General features: G+C 38.6%; 1 long non-coding RNA gene across 1 annotated transcript; it reads left to right on the top strand.

The window, feature by feature from the left end:
* Window positions 1–412: 412 nt before the first annotated feature.
* Window positions 413–16,474, top strand: LOC309621960. Its single transcript, XR_014240351.1, has 2 exons — window positions 413–1,090; window positions 13,955–16,474. It is a non-coding gene; the product is annotated as an uncharacterized lncRNA (long non-coding RNA).
* Window positions 16,475–17,766: the final 1,292 nt, after the last annotated feature.

The following is a 17,766-nucleotide window of genomic DNA, read 5'->3' as shown; positions in this document are numbered from 1 at the left end:
CCCACATGCCGTGGAGCAGCTAAGTCCATGCACCACAACTACTGAGCCCGCATGCCACGACTACTGAAGCCCGCGAGCCTAGAGCCCATGCTCCGCAACAAGAGAAGCCACCGCAATGAGAAGCCCGCGCACCACAACGAAGAGTAGCCCCGCTCGCCGCAACTACAGAAAGCCCGCGCGCAGCAATGAGCACCCAATGCAACCAAATAAATAAACAAATAAATACATTTATTAAAGAAAAAGAATGAAAACTAAACTTTTTAAGCCTAGTCTTTCAGAACAGTAGAATGGGCTCCCAAAGAACCTTTCAAATGCTAATTTTTCTCTTTTCCTTACAAATTCTATAATCTAATAAATTATATACTTGCACTGTTTCTTAGATGTTCAATTGCTTTCCTGATTCCATTTTTTTTCATATGTATTCACCTTTGCCCAAAATGCTTTTCTCTTTCCATCTCAGTTTTTTTGGTTTTGTTTTAAACATCTTTATTGGAGTATAATTGCTTGACAATGGTGTGTTAGTTTCTGCTTTATAACAAAGTGAATCAGCTATACATATACATATATCCCCATATCTCCTCCCTCTTGCATCTCCCTCCCACCCTCCCGATCCCACCCCTCTAGCTGGTCACACCACACTGAGCTGATCTCCCTGTGCTATGCGGCTGCTTCCCACTAACTATCTATTTTACATTTGGTAGTATATGAGTCCGTGCCACTCTCTCACTTCGTCCCAGCTTCCCCTTCCCCCTCCCCGTGTCCTCACGTCTGTTCTCTACGTCTGCGTCTTTATTCCTGTCCTGCATCCATCTCACTGTTTATCCAGTGTAACTCTCTTCTCACACTAGTAGATGCTTGAGAGGTATTTTAAAATAATTTTTGTCAGCTTCCTGTCTGAATCGTGATTTCCCTCTCTTAGGTTCCAGGGCTGCTGCTGCTTCAGAGCAGTCAGCTCAACTACAAGACACGAAGATTGATAATCTAGCAGACACTAAAGCCATTAAACAGAAAGGGGAGATCCACAGTAAGAGGACCGTTCCTAAGGAAGCCTGGCCCGAAGAGAAGAAATCCTTGCAAATAGATATTGCAGGTAATGGGGAGTGGGGTAGGGGGTGTGAGAGAGAGAGAGCATGCACACGCAAACGCCTGTGTCTACGTGTTTCCACTTAATTCTGATGAGACTATAGTCTCACAATTTAAACAGAGTTCCATCTTTTTATTTTTTGCTTTCTTATGCATATCACTTCAGTGCTTCTTTGTCTGTGTGGATGTATGTATTTATTTGTAAGATAATTGTTACTTCTGGGAAAAGACACTGGCAATTTAGAAACAAAATTACAATTAAATACCCAAGGCTGATAGTATTAGAAGTGAAGTATCATGTCTCAACACTGAAACAGGGGAGGGAAAGCTTAAGGCATTCCAGATGACTGTGACAAAGACAGAAAGAATCTCAATACAAACTTTTAAAAAATTACAATAAAAAAGACCCAAGATCAAATCTATTTATGTTCACCCATGGCCCCCTTTTTCTAATAACATAAAAGAAAAGTGTATAGGACACAAGCCATTACTACCTAGCTGTCAAAGGAAAACTGGATATCCACATGCAGAAGAATTAATTTGGACCATTACCTTTTACCATATACAAAATTAACCCAAAATGGATCAAAGATCCAAACAGAAGAGCTAAAATTATAAAACTCTTAGAAGAAAACATGGGGGGAAAGCTTCATGACATTGGATTTGGCAATGATTTCGTGGCTATGACACCAACAGTATAGGCAACAAAAGCAAAAATAAATAAATTATACTATATCAGAATTTAAAACTCTGCTTCAAAGGACACAATCAACAGAGTTAAAAGACAACCTGTGGAATAGGAGAAAATATTTGCAAATCATGATAAGTGACCAATATCCAGATTATATATGGAACTTCTAAAAGTCAACAACAAAGAAACCCAATTTAAAAATGGGTAAAGGACTCGAATAGACACTTCTCCAGGGAGTATATATGAATGGCCAACAAGTATATGAAAAGATGCTTAATATCACTAATCATCAAAGAAATGCAAATCAAAACCACAATGAGATACTACTGCACACCTATTAGGATGGGTAGTATCAAAAGAACAGAAAATAACAATCGTTGTCAAGGATGCAGAGAAATTGGATCCCTTGTGCACTGCTGGTGGAAATATAAAACGGCACAGCCATTATGGAAAACAGTGTGGAGGTTCCTAAAAAATTAAAAATAGAATGACGATATGATACAGCAATCCCACTTCTGGGTGTATATCCAAAGGAATTCAAAGCAGGATCTCACAGATATCTGCACACCCATGTTCATTGCAGCATTACTCACGATAATCAAGATACGTCCATCAGCAGATGAATGGATAAATATAATGTGATATCTATACAATAGAATGTTATGCAGCCTTAAAAGAAGAAAATCCTGTCACATGCTATAACATAGGTGAATCTCAAGGACCTTGTGCTGAGTGAAATAAGCCAGTCACAAAAAGATAAACACTGTATATTCCGCCTACGTGAAGTATCTGAAATAGTGAAAATCATAGAAACAAAGTAGAAAAGTGGCTGCCAACGGCTGGGGAGAGAAAGGAGGGGGAGTTCATGTTTATTGGGTATAGAGTTTCAGTGTTGCAAGATGAAGATGTTCTAGAGATCTGTTGTGCAACAGTGTGAACATACTTAACACTGCTGAACTGTATGCTTAAAAATTGGTTAAGATGGTAAATTTAATCTTCTGTGTTTATCACACACAAAAAAGAATGTGTAAGATGAAAAAACAACATTGCAATTCTGCAGTGGGTAGTCTAGGAGACATAGCTTGGAAAAGAAAGATGGAAATATAACCTGCAGAAGCATACTCTAGCCCAGGCCGCACAGAGGAGGTGAGCGGCGGGCGGGCGAGCGAGAGAAACTTCATCTGCAGCTCCCTATCGCTCCCCATTCCTCACGTTACCGCCTGAACCATCCCCCCACCCCCCAACCCCGTCTGTGGAAAAATTGTCTTCCATGACACCGGTCCCTGGTGGCAAAAAGGTTGGGGACCGCTGCCCTAGAGGACCCTCAAGGAGAAATGGATAATACAGAACACTAGAGAGCTTGAACACACATACTTAGCCCATGACAGACCATAGAAATGAAATTAAAAAAAAAAAAAGCAGAGTTAGAGAAACATCTGGAAATATTGAGGTTGATGTGTATAAATGTTTGTATGCTTTTAAAACACAACCTTTCAAATGCTCATAGAACATTTTTTTTTCAAACAGCTTTTTTAATATGTAATGCACATATATAATTCTCCCACTTAAAGTGTACCATTTAATGATTTTTACCCTATTCACAGATATGTGCAACCATCAACACAGTTGACTTTAGAACATTTTTATCACCTCAGAAAGAAACTCTATACCCCTTAGCTATCACCCCTCTATTTCCTCATCACCCACCTCCCCCCAAGCCCTAAGTCAACCACTGATCTACTTTGTCTCTATTATAAATTTTCCTATTCTAGACCTTAATACAAATGGAATCATTTAATGTGTGGACTTTTGTGACTGGCTTCTTGTAACTCAGCATGATGTTTTTGGGTTCATCCAAGTTAGGGCTTGTATCATTATTTTATTCCTTCTAATGGCTCAATAATATTTCATCGTATGTATGTATCACAGTTTGTTTATCTGTTTGTTGATGGACATTTGGTTGTTTCCACCTTTTGGCTACTATGAATAATGCTTTTATAAAATAATGATTTTATATTTATAAAATATAAATGCTTTTCTATTCATGTACAGGTTTTTATATGGACAATATGTTTTCATTTGTCTTGGGTACGTACCCAGGAATGGAATTCCTAGATCATGTGATAACTTTATATTTCATCATCTGAGGAGTTGTCAGACTGTTTGCCAAAGTGGCTGCACCATTTTACATTCCCAGTAGCAATGTATGAGGATTTCAATTTCTCTACTAACTCACCAACACTTATTATCTGACTTTTTCATTGGATCTATTCTAGTGGACGTGAAGTTGTATCTCATTTTGCTTTTGATTTGCATTTGCCTCCTGATTATGATGTTGAACATCTTTCTGTGTGCTTATTGGCCAGTTGTGTGTTATCCTTGGAGAAATGTGTATTCAGATCCTGGCCTGGTTTTTATTTGGGCTATTTCTCTTTTTTATTGAGTTTTAAGAGTTCTATGTATTCTAGATACACATTCTTATCAAAATTTTGATTTTGATATATTCTCCCATTCTGTGAGTTAAAATTGGGAAGTATGAGTCCTCCAACATGACCTTATTTTTCATGATTGTCTTGGCTCTTCTGGGTCCTTGACAATTCCATATGCTTGCAAAATTTCTACTAAGAAATCAGCTAGGATTCTGATAGGGATTGTGTTGAATCTGTGATCACTTTGGTGAGAATTGCTTTCTTAACAGTAAGTCCGTGGACTTGGGATGTTTGATTTAGATAGATATTTATTGATTTAGATATTTATTTAGATATTCTTTAATTTCTTGCAGTCATTTTTTGTAGCTTTCAGAGTAGAAGTTTTTCTCTTCTTATGTTAAATTTACATTAATATTTTAATTTTTTTGAGGCTGTTGTGAACAGAATGGTTTCCTTTTGCTTTTCTTTTTGTTTTTGGCTGTGCTGCTTGACTTGAGGGATCTTAGTTCCCCAACCAGGGATCTAACTTATGCCCTCTTGCAGTGGAATTGCAGAGTCCTAACCACTGGACTGCCAGAGAATTCCCCCAGAATGGTTTTCTTAATTTCATTTTCAGTTTGTTAATTGCAAGTATATCATAATACAATTGATTTTTTTAATATTTAACTTTTATCCTGCAACGATGCTGACTCGTTTATTAGTTCTAAATGGTGAATGGGATTGTTTGCTTAATTGGTCTTTCTTAGCTTTCGTTGTTAGTATGTAGAAATGCAGCAGATTTCTGTGTATTAATTTCATATCCTGAAACTTTAGCGAATTCACTGATGAGCTCTAGTAGTTTTCTGGTAGCAGCTTTAGGATTTTATAGTATCATGTCATCTGTAAAAACTGACAGTTTTACTTCTTCTTTTCCAATTTGGATTCGTTTTATTTCTTTTTCTTCTCTGCTTGCCGTGACTAGGACCTTCAAAACTATGTTGAAAAAAAGTGGCGAGAGTGGACATCCTTGTCTTGTTCCTGATCTTAGGGGAAATGCTTTCAGCTTTTCACCATTGAGTATAATGTTAGCTGTGGGTTTGTCATATATGGCCTTTATTGTGTTGAGGTATGTTCTCTCTGTGCCCACTTTCTAGAGAGTTTTTATCATAAATGTGTGTTGAAATTTGTCAAAAGCTTTTTCTGCATCTATTGAGATGATCATATGTTTTTTTTTTAATAAATTTATTTTATTTATTTATTTTTGGCTGTGTTGGGTCTTCATTACTGTGTGCGGGCTTTCTCTAGTTGCAACGAGCGGGGGCTACTCTTTGTTGCGGTGTGCGGGCTTCTCATTGCGGTGGCTTCTCTTTGTTGCGGAGCACAGGCTCTAGGCGCACAGGCTTCAGTAGTTGTAGCACGCGGGCTCAGTAGTTGTGGCTCACAGGCTCTAGAGCACAGGCTCAGCAGTTGTGGCACACGGGCTTAGTTGCTTCACGGCATGTGGGATCTTCCGGGACCAGGGCTCGAATCCGTGTCCCCTGCAGTGGCAGGTGGATTCTTAACCACGGTGCCACCAGGGAAGCCCGATCATATGGTTTTTATTCTTCAGTTTGTTAATGCGGTGTATCACACTGATTGATTTGCAGATATTGAAAAATCCTTGCATCCCTGGGATGAATCCCACGTGATCATGGTGTATGAGCCTTTTAATTTATTAGTGGATTCGGTTTGCTAGTATTTTGTAGAGGATTTTTGCATCTATGTTCATCAGTGGTATTGGTCTGTAGTTTTCTTTTGTGTAATATCTTTATCTGGTTTTGGTATCAGGGTGATGGTGGCCTCCTAGAATGAGTTCAGAAGTTTTCTTTCCTCTGCAAACTTTTGGAAGGGTTTCAGAAGGATGGGTGTTAACTCTTCTCAATGTTTGGTAGAATTCACCTGTGAAGCCATTTGGTCCTGGACTTTTCTTTGTTGGGAATTTTTAAATTGCTGATTCAATTTCAGTTCTGGTAATTGGTCTGTTCATATTTTCTGTGTCTTCCTGATTCAGTCTTGGGAGGTTGTACCTTTCTAAGAATTCATCAGTTCCTTCTAGGTTGTCCGTTTTATTGGCATGTAGTTGCTCATAGTAGTCTCTTATGATCCTTTGTATTTCTGTGGTGTCGGTTGTAACTTCTCCTTTTTCATTTCTGATTTTATTGATTGGGGCCCTCTCCCTTTTTTTCTTGATGAGTCTTCCTAAAGGTTTATCAATTTTGTTTATATTTTCAAAGAGCCAGCTTTTAGTTTCATTGATCTTTCCTATTGTTTTTTTTAGTCTCTATTTCATTTATTTCTGCTCTGATATTTATGATTTCTTTCCTTCTACTAACTTTGGTTTTTATTTATTCTTCTTTCTCTACTTGCTTTAGATGTAAGTTTAGGTTGTTAATTTGAGATTTTTCTTGTTTCCTGAGGTAAGCCTGTATTACTATAAACTTCCCTCTTAGAACTGCTTTGTCTGCGTCCCATAAGTCTTGGATCATCGTGCTTTCGTTTTCATTTGTCTCTAGGTAGTTTTTGATTTCCTCTTTGATTTCTTCAGTGATCCATCAGTTGTTTAGTAGCATATTGTTTAGCCTCCACGTGTTTGTGGTTTTTGCAGGTTTTTTTTCTTGTAGGTGATTTCTAGTTCCATAGAGTTGTGGTTGGAAAAGAAGCTTGATATGATTTCAGTTTTCTTAAATTTACCAAGGCTTGTTTTGTGGCCTAACATGTGATCTGTCCTGGAGAATGTTACATGTGCACTTGAAAAGAATGTGCATTCTGCTGCTTTTGGGTGGAATGCTCTATAAATATCAGTTAAGTCCCTTTGGTCTAATGTGTTATTTAAGGCCTGTGTTTCCCTGTTGATTTTCTCTCTGGATGATCTGTCCATTGATGTAAGTCAGGTGTTAAAGTCCTTACTATTATTGTGCTGCTGTTGATTTCTCCTTTTATGTCTATTAATATTTTGCCTTCTGTATTCAGGTGCTCCTATGTTGGGTGCATATATATTTACAGTTGTTATATCTTCTTCTTGGATTGATCCCTTGATCATTCTGTAGTGTCCTTCTTTGTCTCCTGTGACAGTTTTTATTTTAAAGTTGATTTCATCTAATATAAATATTGGTACTCTGGCTTTCTTTCGATTTTCATTTGTGTGGACTACCTTTTCCATCCCCTCACTTTTAGTCTGTATGTGTCTCTAGATCTGTAGTGAGTCTCTTGTAGGCAGCAAATACACGGGTCTTATTTTTGTATCCATTCAGCCAGTTTGTGTCTTTTGGTTGGAGCATTCAGTCTGTTTACGTTTAAGGTAATTATCGATATGTATGTTCGTACTGTCATTTTGTTAATTGTTTTGGATTTGTTTCTGTAGGTCTTTTTTTCCCCCTTCTTTTGTTCTCTTCTCTTGTGATTTGATGACTATCTTCAGTGTTATGTTTAGATTCCTTTTTTGTGTATGTGTGTATCTGTTACAGATTTTTGGCTTGTGGTTACCTTGAGGTTATTGTATAGCAGTCTCTGTATACATATGGTGATTCTTCTAAATTGCTGATGTCTTAATTTCAAATGCATTTGCCATTACCCTCCATGTGTACTCTCCTCCCCTCATGATTACTGTTTTTTATGTCATGTTTTACATCAAATTGTTTTGTGTATCCCTTAACTGCTTATCGTGGATACAGATGATTTTACTACTTTCGTCTTTTAATCTTCCTGCTAGCTTTGTTTGCGAATGATTTCCTACCTTTACTGTATGTTTACTGGTGAGCTTTTTTGTTCCATAGTTTTCTTATATCTAGTTGTGGCCTTTTCTTTTGCACCTGGAGAAGTTCCTTTAACATTTGTTGTAAAGCTGGTTTAGTGGTGCTGAATTCTTTTAGCCTTTGCTTGTCTGTACAGCTTTTGATTTCTCTGTCAAATCTGAACAAGAGCCTTGCTGAGTAGAGTATTCTTGGATGTAGGTTCTTCCCTTTCATCACTTTAAATATATCATGCCAGTCCCTTCCGACCTGCAGAGTGCCTGCTGAAAAGTCAACTGATAGTCTTATGGGAGTTCCTTTGTATGTTATTTGCTGCTTTCCCCTTGCTGCTTTTAGTATTCTCTGTATCTTTAATTCTTGACATTTTGATTACAGCGTGTCTTGGTGTGTTCCTCTTTGGGTTATCCTGTATGGGATTTTCTGCGCTTCTTGGACTTGGATGACTATTTCCTTTCCCAGGTTAGGGAGGTTTTCAGCTATTATCTCTTCAAATATTTTCCTGAGCTCTTTCTTTCAAATATGTTCCCGGGCTCTTTCTCTCTTCTTCTGGGACCCCTGTAGTGCGAATATTAGTGCTCTTGATGTTGTCTCAGAGATCTTTTAAACCGTTCTCATTTCTTTTCTTTTTTAAATCTTTTTTCTGTTCAGTGGCAGTGATTTCCACTACTCTGTCTTCCAGCTCACTGATCCATTCTTCTGAATCCTTTAGTCTACTTTGATTCCTTGCACTGTATTTTTCATTTCAGTTATTGTATTCTTCATCTCTGGTTGTTCTTTACATTTTCTAACTCTTTTCTTAAAACTTATAACTTCTCGTTCTGTGCATCCATTCTCCTCCTGAGTTCTTTGATCATCTGTATGATCATTACTCTGAACTATTTCTTGGGTAGATTGCCTATTTCCACTTCACTTAGTTCTTCTTCTGGGATTTTATCTTGTTCCTTCATCTGAAACATATTGCTCTGCCATCTCATTTTGTCAATAAGTTGCTATTTGTATTTTTATGTATGTAGTAGGTAAGTTACATCTGTCAACCTTGGAGAAGTGGCCCTCTGTAGGAGGCGTCCTGTGCATTTCAGCAGCACACTCCCCTCTCGTTACCCAAGCTGTGTGCTCTAGGGGTTCACCCTAAGAGGGCTACTTGGGCCTTCTGTTGTGGTGGGCTAACTATGTGGGCAGTCTGGTAGGCCCCTAGTCTGGTTGGTTGCCAGGTCCTGCCTTGTGTGGATGCTGCTGGCTGCTGTTTAGCAGGGCCTGGTCACAACGTGGCTGGTTGCAGAATGCTAGGGGCCCCGGGGCTAATGCTGGCTCACTGGTGGGTGGAGTCAGGGTCCTGAAGACCCTAGGGTTGTTGCCTACCCACTGGTAGTTGAAGCCAGATCATGGGGTTAGTGCTGGTCTACTGGCAGGCAGAGCTGGTCCCTGGAGTCCAGCTGCAGGGTCCTGGGATCCCAGAGCTCATTTCAGATTGTTGAGGGGGGTGGTGTCGGTTCCTGACACAGTTGGGTACAGGGTCTGGAGTGTCCTGAAGGTTTCCTTGGCCTGCTAGTGGGCCAGTCCAAGGCCCAGCTGGTCCCAGGGTAGGCTCTGGCCTGCATTGAGGAATCATAGTTTTCTTGCTTTTGGTGCCTGCATCCTGGTGAATGAGACTGGTCTAGAAGCTTGGCCTGGCTTCCTGGTGGGAGAGTCCTGTGCCTGTCTACTGGTGGGTGGTGCTGGGTCTTGGCCCTCTGGTGGGCTGGGCCATATCTAGGGGCTAGTCCAAAGGCAGCTGTGAGCTTTTTTGTCTTTAGGCAGCCTGTCTGCTAATGGGTGGAGCTGTGTCCTGACCCAGTTAGTTCTTTGGCCTGAGGCGTCCCAGCACTGTTGCCTGCAGGCTGTTGGGTGGGGCCAGGTTTTGGAGCTAATGAGCCAATATGTCATCCACCAACAGTATTCCCCAATATGTCTGCCACCAGTGTCTATGTCCCCAGGGTGAGCCGCAGCCACCCTCCCCCAACCCCTGCCGCTCCAGGAGACTCTCCAAGACGAGCAGGTAGGTCTGGCCCAGGCTCCTATCAAATTACTTCTTTGGCCCTGTGTCCCAGGGTATATGAGATTTCATGTGCACCCTTTAAGGGTGATATCTCTATTTTCCCCAGTCCTGTGGGGCTCCTGCAATTAAGCCTTTCTGGCCTTCAAAGCCAAATGCTCTGTGGGCTCATCTCAACAATGCCAGACCCCCAACCTGGGAGAACCTCTGGAATATATTTACTCTCCAGTTTTCGTTGCCTACATAGGGGTTATGGAATTTGATTATATTGTGAGTCTCCCCCTATTACCGGTTTTGTTGCCGTTCCTTCTTTATGTCTTTTGGTGTAGGAGATCTTTTCTGGTGGGTTCCAGTGTTTTGTGTGTGTGCGTTTTTTTTTTATTGGTTGCTCTGCGGATAGTTGTGATTTTGGTGTGCTTGTGAGAGGAGGTGAGCTCAAGGTCTTTTTACTCTGCCATCTTGCCCACTTTCCTCTATACCACATTTTCTTTTTTTTTGTTTTGTTTTAATTTTTATTGGAGTATAGTTGCTTTACAGTGTTGTGTTAGTTTCTACTGTACAGCAAAGTGAACCAGCTATACATATATATATATATATATATATATATATATATATATATATATATCCCCTCTTTTTTGGATTTCCTTCCCATTTAGGTCACCACAGAGCATTGAGTAGAATTCCCTGTGCTATATACAGTAGGTTCTCATCAGTTATCTATTTTATACATAGTATCAATAGTGTATATATGTCAGTCCCAATCTCCCAATTCCTCCCACCCCCCCCCATACCACACTTTCCTTATCTATTCATCCATCAGTGGACACTTAGGTGGTTTCCATGTCTTGGCTATTTTAAATAATGCTGCAGTGAGCACAGATCTACGAATATCTCTCCAAGACCAAGCTTTCAATTGTTTTGTGTGTAGACCCAGAAGCAGAATTGCTGGATCGTATGGTAGTTGCATTTTAACTCTTTGGGTAACCTCCATACTGATTTCCATAGTGGCAACACCAATTACATTCTCACTAACAGTGCACAGAAAAAGGAACCTTTAGCTCCATAACCTCACTAATGCTTGTTATTTCTTGTCTTTTTGATGATAGCCATTCTAACAGGTGTGAGGTGATATCTCATTGTGGTTTTGGTTTACATTTCCCTGATGATTATTGGTGCTGAGCATCTTTTCCTGTATTTGTTAGCCATTCGTATGTCTTCTTCACAAAAATGTCTATTAAGATCCTGTGCCCTCATTTTTTAATTGGGTTGTTTGTTTGTTTGTTTTTATTTGAGTTGAATTCTTTGTCTATTTTGGATGTTAACCCCTTGTCAGATATGTCATTTGCAAATATCTTCTTCCATTCAGTAGTCTGATGGTTTCTTTTGCTGTGCAGAAGCCTTTCAGTTGGATGTACTCCTACTATTTACTTTCGCTTTTGTTGTCTTTGCTTTGGGCGTCAAATTCAAAAAATTATTGCTAACACCAGTGTCAAAGCTCTTACTGCCTATGTTTTCTTCTAGGAATTTTATGGTTTCAGACCTTACATTTAAATCTTCAATCCATTTAGAATTGATTTTTGTGTATGGTGTAAGATAACGCTTCAGTTTCATTCTTTTGCATGTGGCTATCGAGTTTTCCCAGTACCATTTATTGAAGAGACTATCCTTTCCCCATTGTATATTCTTGGCTGCTTTGTCATAAGGTAATTGACCTTATATGTGTGAGTTTATTTCTGGTCTCTCTATTCTTTTCCATTGATCTACATGTCTGTTTTTATGTCAGTACTATACCATTTTGATTACTGTAGCTTTGTAATATAGTTTGAAATCAGGAAGTGTGATGCCTACAGTTTTCTTCTACTTTTTAAAGATTGCTTTGGCTATTTGGAGTCTTTTGTGGTTACATACAAATTTTAGGATTGTTCAATTTTTGTGAAAAATGCCATTGGAATTTTGATAGGGATTGCATTGAATCTGTAGATTGTTTTGAGTAGTATGGACATTTTAACAATATTAATTCTTCCAATCTGTGAACACAGAATATTTTCCCATTTGTTCATGTCTTTTTCAGCTTTTTTCATCAATGTTTTCAGTATACAGGTCTTTCACCTCCTTGGTTAAATTTATTCCTAGGTATTTTATTCTTTTGATGCAATTATGAACAGGATTGTTTTAATTTGTTTTTCTGGCAGTTTATTATTAATGTATAGAAATGCAACAGATCTTTGTCTGTTAAATAATTTTGTATACTGCAACTTTACTGAATGTTTTAGTTGTAACAGTTTTTTTGGTGGCGTCTTTAGGGTTTTCTATATCTAAAACCATGTCATTTTCACATAGTGACAATTTTGCTTCTCTTCTGATTTGGGTGCCTTTTGTTTCTTTTTCTTGCCTAATTGCTCTGGCTAGAACTTCCAATACTGTGTTCAATAAACGTGATGCCGGTGGATATCCTTGTCTTGTTCCTGATCTTAGAGGAAATGCTTTCCATTTTTCAACATTGAGTATGTTAGCTATGGTCTTGTCAGAAATGGTCGTGAGCTATGTTTCCTGTATACCTACTTTGGTGAGAGTTTTTATCATGAATGGATTTTGAGTTTTCTCAAATGCTTTTTCTACATCTATTGACTATATGATTTTTGTCCTTTATTTGGTTAGTGTCATGTACCACATTGATTGATTTGTAAGATGTTGAATCATCCTTGCATTCCTGGAATAAATCCCACTTGATCATAGTGTATAATCCTTTTAATATATTATTGAATTTGGTGTGCTAATGTTTTGTTTGGTTTCTTTTTGCATCTATGTTCATCAGGGATATTGGCTTGTAATTTTTTTGTAGTGTATCTACACTGGGTATCTAGGTAACGTCTGGATAACAGGGTAATGTGGGCCTTATAAAATAAGTTTGGAAGTGTTCTCTCCTGTTCTGCTTATTGGAAGAGTTTGAGAATCTTTCATATTAATCCTTCCTTAAGTATTCGGTAGAATTCAGCAGTGAAGCCACCTGGTCCTGGACTTTTGTTCATTGGGAGGTTTGAGAGTCTTTTTATCCTTTAGATATAAAAGCAGACTCCATGTATCCCACTATATTTTCGGGAAATTGTCTTAGGGATTCCCAGAGTATTTTGTGAAAATTCTGATTACCAATAATCTATAGAGAAGGTAAAATGGATCCCATAGTTACAAGTGATACTGTGTTTCATATGTATGTCTGTTTCTTCCATGACTTAGAACTCTAAAAATGTGTATGGAAACTGAATTAACGTTTGCAATTATGGTTTATAGTTGTTAAGATGTTCTACATCTTAAAATGCCTATTTTGATATAGAATGACTGTCAAAATGTGAAGATGGAAGATGGTAAATTATAGTAGGTGTATTTTACCACAATAAAAAAAATGGAGGGGGTGTGAAGATGGTTCAGAAAAAAGAATTTTTCAAGGCTCTAAAACATACAAAGAGTTGGAGTTTTAAAAATTCCATCCATTTAATTACTGATGATAAAAATAAAGTCTCAGGTTTCTTAGCTGAAAATGAGATTAATAATACCTCTCTCTCAGTTTGATAAGAGGGGAAAAAACAGATATAGAGCATATATCATAATAGCCCACACATAGCAAGCAGTAATACATAGCAGCTGCTGTTACAATCCCAAGAACCTAAATGCCCTCCTCAAGGTCATACAGCCAGTCTGTGGCAGAATCCAGCCCAGAATCTGGGTCTTTTGATCCTGAGTCTCTTAAACTATTACCATGCCAATCTAGCCACTAGGCACAAGGCATGAATCCTTTGTCCAGGCAGTGAATTTTCTGAATCTTTATATAGACCATTCTTTCCTTCAGTCTTTGTTTTGTATCTAAAGAATTAAATGTGAATACTATTTCTAAAGGGAATGCAAATATTTTGAAAGTCCTTCAAAATCTTTTTTTTTTTTTTTTTCACCTTTTCAGAGTCCAGATGTCATTCAGAATTTGAAAATACCACCCATTCTGTCTTCAGGTCAGCTAAGTTTTACTTTCATCATCCAGTGCACCTACCAAGTGATCAAGATTTTTGCCATGAATCCTTAGGAAGAAGAGTTTTCATGAGGCATTCTTGGAAAGATTCCTTTCAGCATCATCCAGACAAACAAAGAGAACACACTTGTCTTCCTTCCTCTTATCAAAATGTGGCAAAGACAAAGTCAGATTATACCAGAATAGAGAGCCTCAGTATCAATGTAAGCTTGGAAAACAAAGAAGTACAGCATACTACTAAAAGTCAGGCTAGAGATTTTCCAAAATATGACAAACAAGTTAATGACCTAAAAAGGGATCATAAGGCCACCCCAGAGTTAACAACTCAGCACACTGTGAGTTTAAATGAACTCTGGAACAGGTATCAGGAGCGACAGAGGCAACAGAAACCTCCTGAGTTCAGTGCCAAGAAGGAACTTTCCTTGGTGGAGCGACTTGATCGTTTGGCTAAACTTCTTCAGCGTCCCATCACACATTCTCTCCAGCCCTCAGAAAGTACACAGGATGATAGCAAGGGGGAACAAGATGTTAAGGAATGGAGTGGTAGACAGCAACAGCAGAACAACAAGCTTCAGAAAAACAAACGGTATAAAAGCCTGGAGAAATGCCGTAAAAACACAGGCGATCTTAAAAAAAAAACAAGGTTCTTTCTACTCATCAAGCTGGGAGGGCCAATCAGATTACAATTGAACAGATTAAATTTGATAAATATATTCTGAGAAAACAGCCAGGTTTTCATTATATAAATAACACTTCTTCAGATTCTAGACACTCAGAGGAGAGTGAGCTGCTCACAGATACTGCCGCCAACATCCTTTCCACCACCACTTCTGTGGAATCAGATATATTGACCCAAACAGATAAGGAAGTGACTCTGCATGAGAGGGGCAGCTCTATTTCCACCATTGATACTGCCCGACTGACTGAGCCATGCTTTTGGCCATGAAAGAGTTTGTTTGTCACCCAGGCGAATTAAACTAGACAGCAGCATCACCGACCATCAGAGGAGATACCTTGAGAAGCGGAGCGAGAAAAACAAGAAACCATTGAATACAGGTTACCCCCAAATTACTTCAGAGCACACCAGAAGGAAACACATCCAGGTACATGGCTACAAATTCCATCTGGCAATGTGACTGCATTTTTCATGGACTTTTTAGTTAAGCTTTGCACACAGGTGAAAAATAGCCAATTGCCCTTTCCTCACTATAACATTTCTTACCAGCTGGAAAAGAGTGAGAAAGTGTAGTACAGTGCTGTTTGAGTCGTCATGCTTTTCATCAACACTCATTTACGAATTACCCTTTGGATGAAAGGCTTTGCTGCTAAATGCTTCAAAATCTGCAAAGTCTATACCTTTGGTACAGGGGAGCTTCAAGTTTAGAATGACCTCCATTCTGAACAATATTGCCTGGTTTTTTTGCCTGTTGGTTTTTGTTTATTCATTCCTTCCTGTCTTTTAAGAAATTTTGAGGTGCTTTTAAGCGCGCGCACACACACACACACACACACATACATATATAAGTAATATGATATGATTGTTTTTTAAGTAAATGAAGAATTGGAATGATGGAAAATTAGACTGAAGCCAGGGAGGGGTGAGCTACAACATGATTTGAAAAATAAATACATGAAGAATTAAGAGTGACGGGAAGGCAAGTTGATACCTTGTGGATGTGGTTGCTAAAAATGAGCCACAAATTTTGCTTTATGTTTTCTAGCAATTAGTGTTGCTAGAATTTTGTGATCACTTACATAACTCGAATATAAAAGCAAGCGAAATTTTCAAAAGCATTACAGATATTTCTGGTACTGAGACTTCTTAAATTTCTCTCGTCTGTCCTCATAAAGAAGGCGTTGTGGTGTAACAAAATCCTCAACGGCGTCCTTACAGTACATTCTCAGTAACAACAATCATGTAAGGCTAATAGGGCCTTAGTTTAGGGAATTCCATAAAGGCAGATTTCAAGGGGTCAGTAAATGCAGACCATTACTTTAACCCAAGATAAAATTGATTTGGAGAGGTGCTCTCCAAATAGGGATACTTGCAAAATGGTTCATTGGAGTATGAACCTTTTAAAATTTATATTTTTGTATATGTTTTACAGGGCATGAGTACAGCAATAATATATAATTTATAAATAAGTATCTACTTTAGTAGTTTGTACTCAAAAATATTTTATCAGTGGGACCCCATGATCAAAACAATTTGGAGACCACTAGTTTAGCTGAAAGAAGGCACAAAACATTCAGACATTTAACCATAAATATTATTTCTCAATTGAGTTTTTGGTAGGTATTAAATGACAGTAATTACACATATAAATAGTACAATCAGACTCTTTTTTAAAGTAAGCCAAAAATTGGGACAGACACAGATTGAGGCTTTTTGTTCCATAGAGGAGGTAGGGGGAAAGGATGCAGATAGAGGGGTTTTTGGTGTGTGTACTAGAATACATATACGTAACAAAGTTTACAGTTTTATCATTTTAAAGTATGCAGTTCAGTGGCGCTGAGTATATTCACAGTGTCTTACAACTATCACCACTATCTAGTTCCAGAGCTTTTTCATCACCCTAGTGGAAACCTCATACCCATTAAGCAGTTACTCTCTATTCCCCCTTCCTACCAGCCCCTGTCAATCACTAATCTACTTTTTGCCTCTGTGACCTTGCCTATTCTGGTTATTTCATTTAATTGGAATCATATCATATGTGGCCTTTGTGTCAGTCTTCTTTGACTCTAGAATAATCTTTCTGAGATTTATCCATGTCCCAGCATCTGTCAGTACTTCATTGCTTTTTATGGCTGAATAATATTTCATTATATGTTTAGACACATTTTGTCTATGTGTTCATCCATTCATGAACATTTAGGTTGTTTCTACCTTTTGGCTATTGTGAATAGACCTGATATGCACATTTGTGTACAAGTTTTTATTTGAACAGCTACATACAGTTCTTTTGGGTATACATGTAAGAGTTGAAAATGCTGGGTCATTTGGTAGTTTTATTTTAAGCTTATTTAGGAACCATCAAACTGTTTTTCACAGTGGCCACACCATTTTACATTCCCAGCAGCAATTTCTAAGGGTTCCAATTTCTCCACATTCACCAACACTCTTTGTTTACTTTTTTTTTTTTTTTTTTGCCATCCCAGTAGGTACAAAGTGGTATCTCACACTCATTGTCATTTTGATTGTGGTTTGTTTTGCCTTTCCCTTTGCATAATGACTAATGATGTTAAGTATCTTTTTATGTGCTTGTTGGCCATTTTAAAAATTTAATTAATTAATTAATTAATTAATTTTTGGCTGCATTTGGTCTTCGTTGCTGTGCATAGGCTTTCTCTAGTTGTGGCGAGCGGGGGCTACTCTTCGTTGTGGCGTGTGGGCTTCTCATTGCGGTGGCGTCTCTCGTTGCAAAGCACGGGCCCTAGGTGCGTGGGCTTCAGTAGTTGTGGCTTGCTGGCTCAGTACTTGTGGCTCGTGGGCTCTAGAGTGCAGGCTCAGTAGTGTGGCGCCTGGGCTTAGTTGCTCCGTGGCATGTGGGATCTTCCTGGACCAGGGCATGAACCCTGCGTTGTCAGGTGGATTCTTAACCACTGAGCCACCAGGGAAGTCCCTGCCCACTTTTTAATTAAGTTGTTTGGCCTTTTTGTTTTTGAGTTGTAAGAGTTCTTCATATATTCTGGATTGTGGAATCTTATCAGATGTGTAATTTGCAAATATTTGCTTCCACTCTCTG

Source organism: Balaenoptera borealis (genome assembly GCF_965194805.1).
Source record: "Balaenoptera borealis genome assembly, contig: HAP1_SCAFFOLD_1284, whole genome shotgun sequence".
NCBI classification, from domain to species: Eukaryota; Metazoa; Chordata; class Mammalia; order Artiodactyla; family Balaenopteridae; genus Balaenoptera; species Balaenoptera borealis.
This window is presented reverse-complemented; position numbering and strand designations above follow the sequence as displayed.